Genomic DNA, 10,151 nt, shown 5'->3' on the forward strand with positions numbered 1-10,151 from the left:
GTCGATTTCGTGGTGTCCGCACTGGAACGGGCCACCAGGTGACAGGTCCCGACAGCAGCTGCACAGAAAGCACCCCGTGGAGGGTTTTAAGGCCCAGCCCACCAGGCCTTGCTTCTAGGGCAGCTACACAGGGACACTGAGACTGTCTCCAGGGCTCCGGTTTGTGGTGTCATTTCCACTTCAGTAAGAATAGTTTGGGTGCAAGTTCTGGAAACCAAACTCATGCAGCTTAAGCAAAGTCGGGGATGCCCTGGCCAGGCCTGGGAGGTGCAGTGGCCTGGGTGGGCAGGAGAAGACCCCTTGCCCAGCCCTCTGCCCTCATGTCCCTGCTCTCCTTCATGGGGTGCTGTCCTGTCCTCCCATCACATTGCAAAGCCCCCCACCCACTGGGCAGACACTGTGGACCCAGCCCTGAGCCCCGGCACCCCCTAGTTCACCTGCAGCTGCTGTAGCTCCCGGCCACCTTCCTGCCTTCAGGGCGGCTGTCCTCTGTCTCTAGGACTCTCCCCAGCTCTCATCTTCTGTGGGGAAGACCCGAGGCAGCCCACCAGACTCCTCAGAGCTCCCAGCAGAGGGGTGCACCCCCTGGGCCGAGCCAGGCTGGGCTTTGCTGGGTGGCTCTCACCCGGCAGGATCCAGGGAGCCCCTGCTTTCCCATGGGGCCCCCTGGATCCTGCACCAAAGTCCTCGCCTCAGGGTGGACTTCAGGGGAGCTCAAACTAAGACATCCTGATCTCAGGTGGCCTCAGCCTGCAGCGGCTTAAAGCAAGGTTTCGGTTCCCCAGCCAGAGATTGAAGTCAGGCCAAGGCAGTGAGAACGCTGACTCCTAGCCTCTAGACCACGATGGCCAGTGACAAGGCCCTGGCCCTTTGGCTTTGCAGAAATGAATTCCTACAAAGACAGAAAGTAGCAAAACAAGTAAAGTGTTTATTAGGAAGAAAAGGAGTACGTGTGGATAGACACAGGGGTGGACTCAGAGAGAGAGCTGCACACTCAGGGTAGTTTGAATCACTTACATGGGGCATTTCTTCCAGGTTTCCTTTGGCCAATTATCTTGCTTTGCCTGGTTCTGAGTCCATATTTGGTTTATCTCAGGGTCCTCCCATGTGTGCCCATGCATCTCTTAGCCAAGATGGATTCTAGCAAAGAGGAGTATAGCTAGGTTGACATCACTCCCTTTTGGACCTCCTGAGCACGTATAGTCAGGAAGGTCTCCTTGACCTCGAGAACAAGGAATATGTGGTCTCTATCTCTTATCTGGGCAGGGCTCAGCTCCTCTCTCACTCCTGCTATTTTGGAGCTCAGCCTGGGGCCCATCTATCTCCCACCTCAATCCCACGACCTTGTCCTGAGCCTCAAGCCCATGCTGGGCACTGAGGCCACGGGCATTGGGATGCAGGGTCCTGCCCGCTGCACTCTATGGCCCTGGCTGAACAAGTCGGTAGCAGGTTTGATTGGCAGCTTTGTCCAGACAGCCGAAGGTCTGCTTTGACCAATAACTGGGCTGTGCTCTTTAAATGAGATAAGAAAAAACAACCATTAAAATTTGAAAAATAAACAACATACTTAGCTCTGGGGTCTACCTCAGCAGGAATGGAAAATCCCTAGTTGACAGGGTGTTACCCTCACCCTCCTGTCCCCTCCTGCCCCCAGATCTGTCACTGACCTTCCTGTTAGGGATTTGCCGGGGAGCACATCTCAGCGAAAGCTGGACGTTGACCATGGGGGACCTCAGGCAGCCCTTGATCAACGTGATGGGCAGTGGGGGAGCAGTGCCGACGTCCCCCGACATCTGCAGAGCTCACACCCCACGTTCTGCTGCTAGATTCTCCCGGGTGGGACCCGGTGCCGCCTGGGACACCAGAAGATGACGAATCCTATTCCCAGCACTCCTGTCCCTCGGTCAACCATCTCCAAGGCCACATGTCCCTGCCTCTGTCCTAGCCTGGTCGTTACATAGCAGCTGGCCCATCACCTCTCAGCGACTCGCGGGCCGGGGGGTGGAGGCTGTGGATGACATTTCCATGGTGACGCTGGACCTCCCCTGCACAGAGGCTTTACTCCCAGGAACTTGTACTGACCTAATCAGCCTGACTATGTTGGGATTGACCTCTGCTTACAAATCTGGAAGGGGCGTGTAAGACCCTCTATCTCCTCTGTGTGTGTGTCTTATCAGAGAAGAAATGTTAGAGGTAGTGATTAAGCACCTGGGATGAGTCAAGACCCCACCTAGACACCTCTTTTATTCTAACTTATCCACCAGGGCCTCCAAGAAGCACACTGGTTTCTGCCCACTTTAAAGTGTCCCATTGGCCCCAGTACCCCACTTCCACCCTTGCTCCAGGGCCTTTGGCTGCATCTCCTGCAGGGTTCAAGCCAGGAGGGTCATCTCTGGCCCATTCTTCCCCTCCCAGCCCCGCCCCCCAGGCCTCTGCACCAGCCCCCCTCCCTGTATCAGCCCCCTCAGAGGCGGTGCATCCTTACCTTACAGAAGAGGAAGACATCTGGATCTCACATCTAGAACGCTGCACCATCAAGTCATAGCTCAAAGCCCCAGTGTTTCTCCAAGTTTTCTTCCTTGTCTTGACCCTTAGCTGTAAGGAGACGTTCTCAAAGCACAGGAAACAGAAAAATATGGCCCAGTTTATCAAAAGATGCAGAAAGTCATCCCAGGAAGGTTGTGCATCCCTGAATCACACTTTCTTCTCACTTTCACGTTAGCGCCGAGTTGTTAAATTAAGCGCGTGTGACAGTCAGGGTTCCCTCACCCATGTCTGGCTCCCCTTTTGCCGGCAGGATCCAGCTATTGCTTACAGCAGCAATGTACCCAGGCTGCCTTGCAGCTGGGGCTCGATTCTGGCTCCTGAGAGAGAAGCAGAGGTCTGCTCCAGTGGAGGGTGGGGTACAAGATTGGGGAAACCTTTTGCTCTCTGGATAAAAGGGTCAGACATCACTGGTTGTCTTAGATTGAGTTTCCCCGGGGAAAGACTCTGAGACCGAGGCTGTGTGTGTGCAGCTTCACTGGGGAGGGCTCTTGGGAGATGCACCTGGGACAGGTGGGAGACGCAGGACCAGGCAGAGGGAGGAGGTGGCCTGCAATGAGGTGGCAGCGGAGGCCTTGGTGGATGAGCTGGCCGCCTTGCAGGGATGCCCTGCCTGAGTCCAGAGGGCAGAGCCTTTGTCTCCCACATCAACCATCGTTGGCAATCACTGGTATCAGGTCATTTCCAGAGGGGAGGGGGGCATGTCCATCAGTGTGAAGAGGTGGGCTGGGCAGGCACCACCATGCCCACTGCTCGGCCATGTCCCTTCCTGCCGTGAACAAGAACATCATGGCCGGGCTACTGTCAAGGAGAGGGCAAAGACATCGGCCCAGACACTGATGACTGTTGGACAAACATAGCCATGTCTTTCCTCAGACTTCTTTCTCATTATGTGAGAAAGGACTCCCTGTTTGCTTAATCCACCGTGGTCTGCTGGCCGATACAGCGGCTGAACGCACAGCTGCCTGAGACTTGTATTCTTTCCTGCCGTCCCCTCCACCCCCAAAAGCCTGGCCTCCCCTCAGCGCTATCCCCAGACACCCTATGTCCTGAATGAATCTGAAATTTGTCTTCTCTGTGCTACCTCCCAGGTCCTCATCACTGGGAATCCCAGGACCTAGGTCCCCAGAGCCAGGCAGCCAGCCGTGGATAAGATTCTGTCCCTCCCTGGCTCCAAATCCTTCACTGCCCTCAGAATAAAGTCCAAACCCCTTGGAAAGTGACCGCCCAGGCTCTAATGCAGGTCTGACCCCTGTCCCAAGTCCAACTGCATCGCTGTCTGGCCCTCACCCCGGGCTCACCCAGCTCTGATGGTCCAGCTCAGCACTGCCGCTGTGTCTGTGCATGTGGTGGACATTCCATCCCCTCTTCCTGGGAACTCAAAGGCCCTGACCTTCCTGTGTGCGTAAAAAAACTCTTGTTTATCTTGCAAGATGGATTTCTTGTCCCCTGGAGTTCATCTTTGCCTTCTCAGGCTGCCTCTGTACCTGGGGCTTGTGCTGCCGTCCCACTGCGTTGCTCTAAATGCTGTGGTGTCCCCCCACCAAACCAGGACGTTTCAAGGGCAGGGGTTTGGGTCTTGGATGTTTTTATTGTCTTTGCTCTTCCCTACTGTCCCCTGCCAGGGCCTCCTAACCTCAGCTCTGAGTGCTTGGCCGGCTCTGATGACAGAGATGCGGCCTTGCAAAGGCCATTGCCAGCCTGCAGGGACTGGTGGCAGAGCTGACTCCCAAGCCCTCCCTCCCGGGTCTCACCTCCAGCCCCTGGTCTGACCTCCTGGGGGCAAACGGGTATTCTCTGCCCTGTCCCTTTTCTTCCTGGACTTTCACATGACAGTTCAGCTCCTTTCACCCTAGAATCCCATCCACAATGAGGAAGAGCCCAGTGTGCCACCGCCAGGGCCCAGTCCAGCGCGGGTGGCCCTGCTGCAGTCAGCTGGAGCTACCCGTCTGGCAGGCTTGCTTCCCGGTCCACACTGGTTCCGGGCCTAGCGCACAGTAGGGTGGATAAAAAGGCACTAAATGCGCCCTAGAGCTCCGAGGGCCCGGGTATAGAGGCGGCTCCTCCGAGGGGACTGTTAAGACAATGCCTCCAAAAACGTCAGAGCCAGATGTGAGAAGCACGGGGATTTGGGAGCTGGGAGGGGCAACTGTGAGCTTCGGGTGTTACTGGGAGCCAGGTCCTCCTCTCTGCACTAGGAGGACCCTGGCTTCGGGCTGCGGCTGCTCTTTTTAGGGCACCTCCTTCCTCATGTCTTTGTTTCTTTACCTGGAGAGCAGGTCTTTAGGAAGAAACAAACGCAGGGGCCATCTCTCTGGGGGCCAACTCCAGCAGGCCTGGAGTCGGGGGATGGTGGAGGGCAGGGAAGGCTGTGCAGAGGAGGCTGCTTCTGCCTCTTTCCAGCCTTGTGAACTCAGGCAAGGCGCGTCACCGCTTCAGGCCTCACATTTCCAATCTGTAAAGTGGGATGCACGGGATCCCTACACTATGATATCTAGGTGCAGTTGCATCAAGATGAGCTGTGTCAAGGTAGGCTTATGCCGAGGTGAAGTTAGGTCCAGGAACAGCTAATGTTAAGCTATAATTACGCAGAGGTGGAGTAATATTAAGGTGCATTTATGTCAAGATGCAGTTATGCAAGGCTTAGATATGTCAGGGAGTATTATGTCAGGGTTCAGTGGAGCTATACCAGGATGTGCTTATGTTATTGTGTACTCATGCCAAGTTATCTCAAGGTGTAGGTCAGCTATGGGGCATCTGTCGACGCCATGGCAGCTGTAGGATGGGAACCCGTGAAGTGGGATAATTACTGACTTGTGTAATCGGACTTGGCAGGAACCCACGAGGGCGCCCGCGAGGTTAGGTCCCTTCCTTCAGCAACAATAGGAAACGACTCCACCTCCATTAAGATCATGAAACTATTTCTCCTTTCACAGTTGACTCCTTTTAAGCGAAAATAATTCAGAAGCCAGACTGAGGGGGGAAACTGGTTGAAGGAGCTCGGTGCAGTTACCCGAGTGCTCCACTGGGTGGCGCGCGGGCTCCGCTCCGATGAGGGAAAGAGCGGACCTTCCCGGTGGCGGGAGGTGGTCGGGCCGGAAGTGGCGGGAAGTGGGGACCCGACGCAGGCGGGCGTCTTTGGGGATTTTGCCAGGGAAGGCTGCCCGTGCCGCAGGAGACAGCAGAGATGCTCCCTGCCCTCGGAGCTTTACCCACTGCCTCACACATGGGGAAGGAGGCCCAGGGACCTGCTCTGGCACAGTTTGCATGTTGGGTCAGGGCTGAAGGAGAGGGGGCGGGTGTCACACGGAGGTCCCCTCTGTCCATCCGCCGTTGCTGTGGCGGGGGGATAGCTGTGCCCAAGCCAGGGGAGAGGTCTGCTCTGCCTGGAAGGGGGGCGGAGGGACTTCTGTCTGATGCCCTCCCAGCCATCACCACCCACTCCACTCTTTTCACTGGGCTATGTTCACCGAGCGCCCACAAACTCCTGGGCCCTGGGGTGATGAGCCTGTGCCGGGGATGGACACATGCTGGGTGGGAGCTGAGCTAAGGCTGCTCCCAGGGGCCACTGAGGGAGGGAGGGCGGAGCATGGAGGATCCCAGGGTTACAGCACGATGTTAAAAGCCAGCCTTTCCTTTAATCAGCTTCTATCAGGTATATGCCCAGGTTTCCAGACGCTTCCAGGGGCATCGCTGACCCCGCCCACCCAGCTCCCCAGCCCCCTCCAGCGCCCCTGAACAGATACCTTTATGCAGGTGTTTTGGGGCCCCAGCCCTGTTATGTGGCCCTACCCATTGCTGAAACTCTGCAGCTGGGTCCGAGGAGGGGCCCCCAGCGTGCAATAACACCTGCAACCCTGGACATGTGCCTTCACTCTGTGCCTTGGTCTGCTTCTCTGTGGATGCAAAGATGCCCTGGAAGGCCCTCTGGGGCCACTGCTTCCTCCTAGAGAGGTGGTCAGGGAGGGTGGAGGAGAAAATCGAGGAGGGAGACCCCAGGCCACTTTTGTGCACTGGGAGGGCAGGTCATGAGGCCCAAGTCAAACCCGGGGGGTCCCGTCCGAGCCAGGTTCCTTTGGTGCGGACTCAGGAGACAGGGGTGGGAGCAGCTGAGAGCTCTGGGGCAGGGCGCATGCCTCCTAGGGGCAGCCTCTCGATGTTTGCTGTCAGCAAAAACTCACAGGTTTTCTTGTGTCACCTGCATGTTTGCTGAGTGTCTGCTGTATGCCTGGCCCTGGGCAGGGCTCTGCTGTCAAGGACTCAGGAGTGGGGTATGGCAGGGGCCACAGGGCTCACGTCTTAGGGCAATGGGGCACTGACCCAAACTGGAAGTGATCTCGGGTGGCCTCGGCCTGCAGCGGCTTGAAGCAGGGTTTCGGTTCCCCGCCAGAGATTGAGGTCAGGCTGTGGCAGTGAAAGCACTGAATCCTAGCCTCAGACCACCAGGGACCAGTGGCCAGTGACAAGGCCCTGGCCCGTCAGCTGTGTAGAAATGAATTTCCACATAGAGACAGAAAGTAATGAAACAAGCAAAGTGTTTATTAGGAAGAAAAAGGGTACGTGTGGATAGACACACAGGCGGGCTCAGAGAGAGTCGCGCCCTCGTGGTAGTTTAAATCACTTATATGGGGCATTTCTTCCGGGTTTCCTTCGGCCAATCATTTTGACTTGTCTGGTTCTGAGTCCGTATTCGGTTTATCTCAGGGTCCTCCCTTGTGTGTGCGCACATCTCTCAGCCAAGATGGATCCCAGGGAAGAAGCCTATGGGTAGCTCGACATCACTCCCCTTTTGACCTCCAAAAGCTTTATAGTCTGGAAGGTCCCCTTGACTTTGAGAATGAGAAATATGTGGTCTCCTATCTCTTATCTGGGCAGGGCTTAGCTTCTCCTCCCTCCTGCTATTTTGGAGTTTCTGTCCAACTCCAGCTGTTCGGCCTGGGGCCCATCTATCTCTTGACTCAGAAATAGCAGGGAGGGCTTTACAAAGGGCCTCCTAGAAAATAGGACCTCCTGAAAGTTTACCAGCACGTTCAAACACCTGGAGTCCTTCCCCCACCTGGAGTCGCAGGCTGGGGTCCTAAAGGTGGGATGCAGCCTTTAGGTGGGAGAGGGTCATCGGGATGGGGAACAGTGTAAGGAAGGGCTCCTAGTCCAAAGCAGCTGTGTTTCTGGAGCCAACAGCAGCCGGGGTGGGGAGGGTAACCATGACAGCACCTGGGCTCACAGGTCTTAGCAGTTACCACGATTCTCCCACAGGGATGAGGACCTCGGGGTAGAGGTGCGGGTTAAGCAGGGAGTTCTGACCCTTGTGCCTGCACTGGCCACCCTGCTGACCAGAGCATCTTTGGAGACTTGTGTCCTGGTTAAGAATCTGTACTCTCGGGAATTCCCTGGTGGTCCAGTGGTTAGGACTCCGTGCTTTCACTGTCGAGGGCCCGGGTTCGATCCCTCATCGAGGAGCTAAGATCCCACAAGCCACGGGGTGTGGCCAAAAAAAATATGTATCCTTGAATTCCCCAAGAACAAAACACTACTACTTTGGATTCCACATCATGATACATATATAAGGAGGATTACACTTTTCATATTAGTCATAAATTGGTAATTTAGATCAGTAATTTAGAATAATAGCCAACCCTCTCATAGAGCCTTGCAGACCCAAGCCCCCACATGGACTCTTCTCCCTTGGCCATCGGGGTGTCTACTTGTGAGGAGACGTGACAGGTCTTAAGTGACAGCCTCGCTGTCTCCCAGCAAGTGAGTGGGAAGCGCTGTCTTCTGGTGGGGCCTTCCAGGCGGAGGGGTGGGGCTGGCGCCAGGGCCACATCTCCAAGGGCCCCAGATGCTCCCTACGCTAGAGCTCCTAGGAGGCTCCAGCTCGGAAGCAGGGTTGGGGGGTGCTCCAAATACGGGCCTCTCCCAAGTTCACTCGGAGCCCACGTCTCCAAGGAGGCCGGGAGGCCTTGGTCCTGGCTGGAGGTCACTTGAAATGTGAAGGAGAAGAGTAAGAAGATCTGGGACCTGGGGAGGGGACAAAGCACAGAATCAGGACCATCTGTTCCCCCCCACCCAGGACCCCGTCTCAGGTACGCCTTGACAAGTTCGGGGCACCTACTGCATCCCAGGCTGGGCACTGGGCACTGGATGCCGTGATGAGTAAGAAATGGCCTCTGCCCTCGAGGGGCTCACAGACCCCTGAAAAGAGAAACCAGGGGAAAGAGGCCAAGCAAGGTGCTGAGGGCTCTGAGGTGGGCGTCACGGAGGCCACCACCAGGGACAGCCATCTTCAGGGCCAAACCAGGCCATGGATCCTGTCTTGCTCCTACACCCCTCCTGCCACTTGACCATTGGCCTGAGTTTGTCTTTAGCCACTATCTCTAGTGCTGGGAATCTTGGAGTTTCTTAGAAGAGCCCCAATTCCGTAGAAAGTACTTTTTTGCTTTTATTCAGAGGTGTTCCACTAGAACCATAGCTGACTATGATTTCAGTTTTATGCTTCCGTAAAATTCTTTCATGTAAAAGAATGTGCAAAGCAGGAAAAAGTCCATTTTGGTTTTGGAAATTACAGCCTGCATAGCTCACACGTGTGTGCACACCTGCACACATACCTTCACACACACACACACACCCTCAGCGTAGGGCGCTGCCCACAGTGGGATCTCTGAGCCTGAACTCGCACCTGTGGACACTACAGCCTTTCCTCTTCGGCTCAGCCCACAAGCAAAGGCCAGAGCAGCTGTCGCCCAGTACTGTGTTGTAGGGATTGGCTGGAAGCTGCAGGGAACACCTGCAGGGCTTGTGGGAAAGCCTGTCCGCCTCCGTCTTCCTCTGTTCAGGAGGGAGGGGAAGGAGCAGGCCAGGTGACGAGCAACGGGCAACCTGCAAAGATGCCAGAAGGGCCATCCTGCCCCCAGCACAGCCCTGCTTCAGGTGGGCTTGTTTCCGGGACGCCTGCGGTCGCCCAGCTGAGTCGGCCGCCCGGTGCCCATTTCCCTGGGATGGAGGTTTGGGTCCTCGCTCGGTGTGGGCTGAGAGCTTATGGGTGGTGGAAGGGGGGACCCAGCCAGGCCACAGTTCACGAAGCAGAGGACCAGGGGGACTGCCGCATTCAGGTCTGGATCTGACCGGTGAAGGTCCCCTGGGCCTGTACAGCTGAGGGGAAGCTGAGGGAAACAAGGGCTCCGCCCTTGACCTCAGGTGGCTTCTGTGAGAAACTGGCTAGTAATATCTCCCATGCATTCCAGAAAGGGCAAGATAAAGCAGGGTGTGGTAAGTTAGGTTGTTTATTTGAGATTTTCCTTGTTTCTTGAGTTAGGCCTGTATCACTAGAAACTTGCCTCTTTGAACTACTTTTGCAGCGTCCCATAGATTTTGGAAAGTTGCGTTTCCATTTTCATTTGTCTTGAGGTGTTTCCTGATTTCCTCTTTGGTTTCTTCTTTAACCTCTTGGTTTTTTTTTTTAGTAGCATATGTTTTAGTTCCCAAGGGTTGATGTGGAACCTAAAAAATAAAACAAATGAATGAGTATAGCAAAACAGACTCACAGATATAGAAAACAAAGCAGTGGTTGCCAGTGGGAGAGGGAAGCGGGGAGGGACAAATTAGGG

The sequence above is a fragment of the Mesoplodon mirus genome (genome assembly GCF_964341445.2).
Source record: "Mesoplodon mirus genome assembly, chromosome: 14".
Lineage (NCBI taxonomy): Eukaryota > Metazoa > Chordata > Mammalia > Artiodactyla > Ziphiidae > Mesoplodon > Mesoplodon mirus.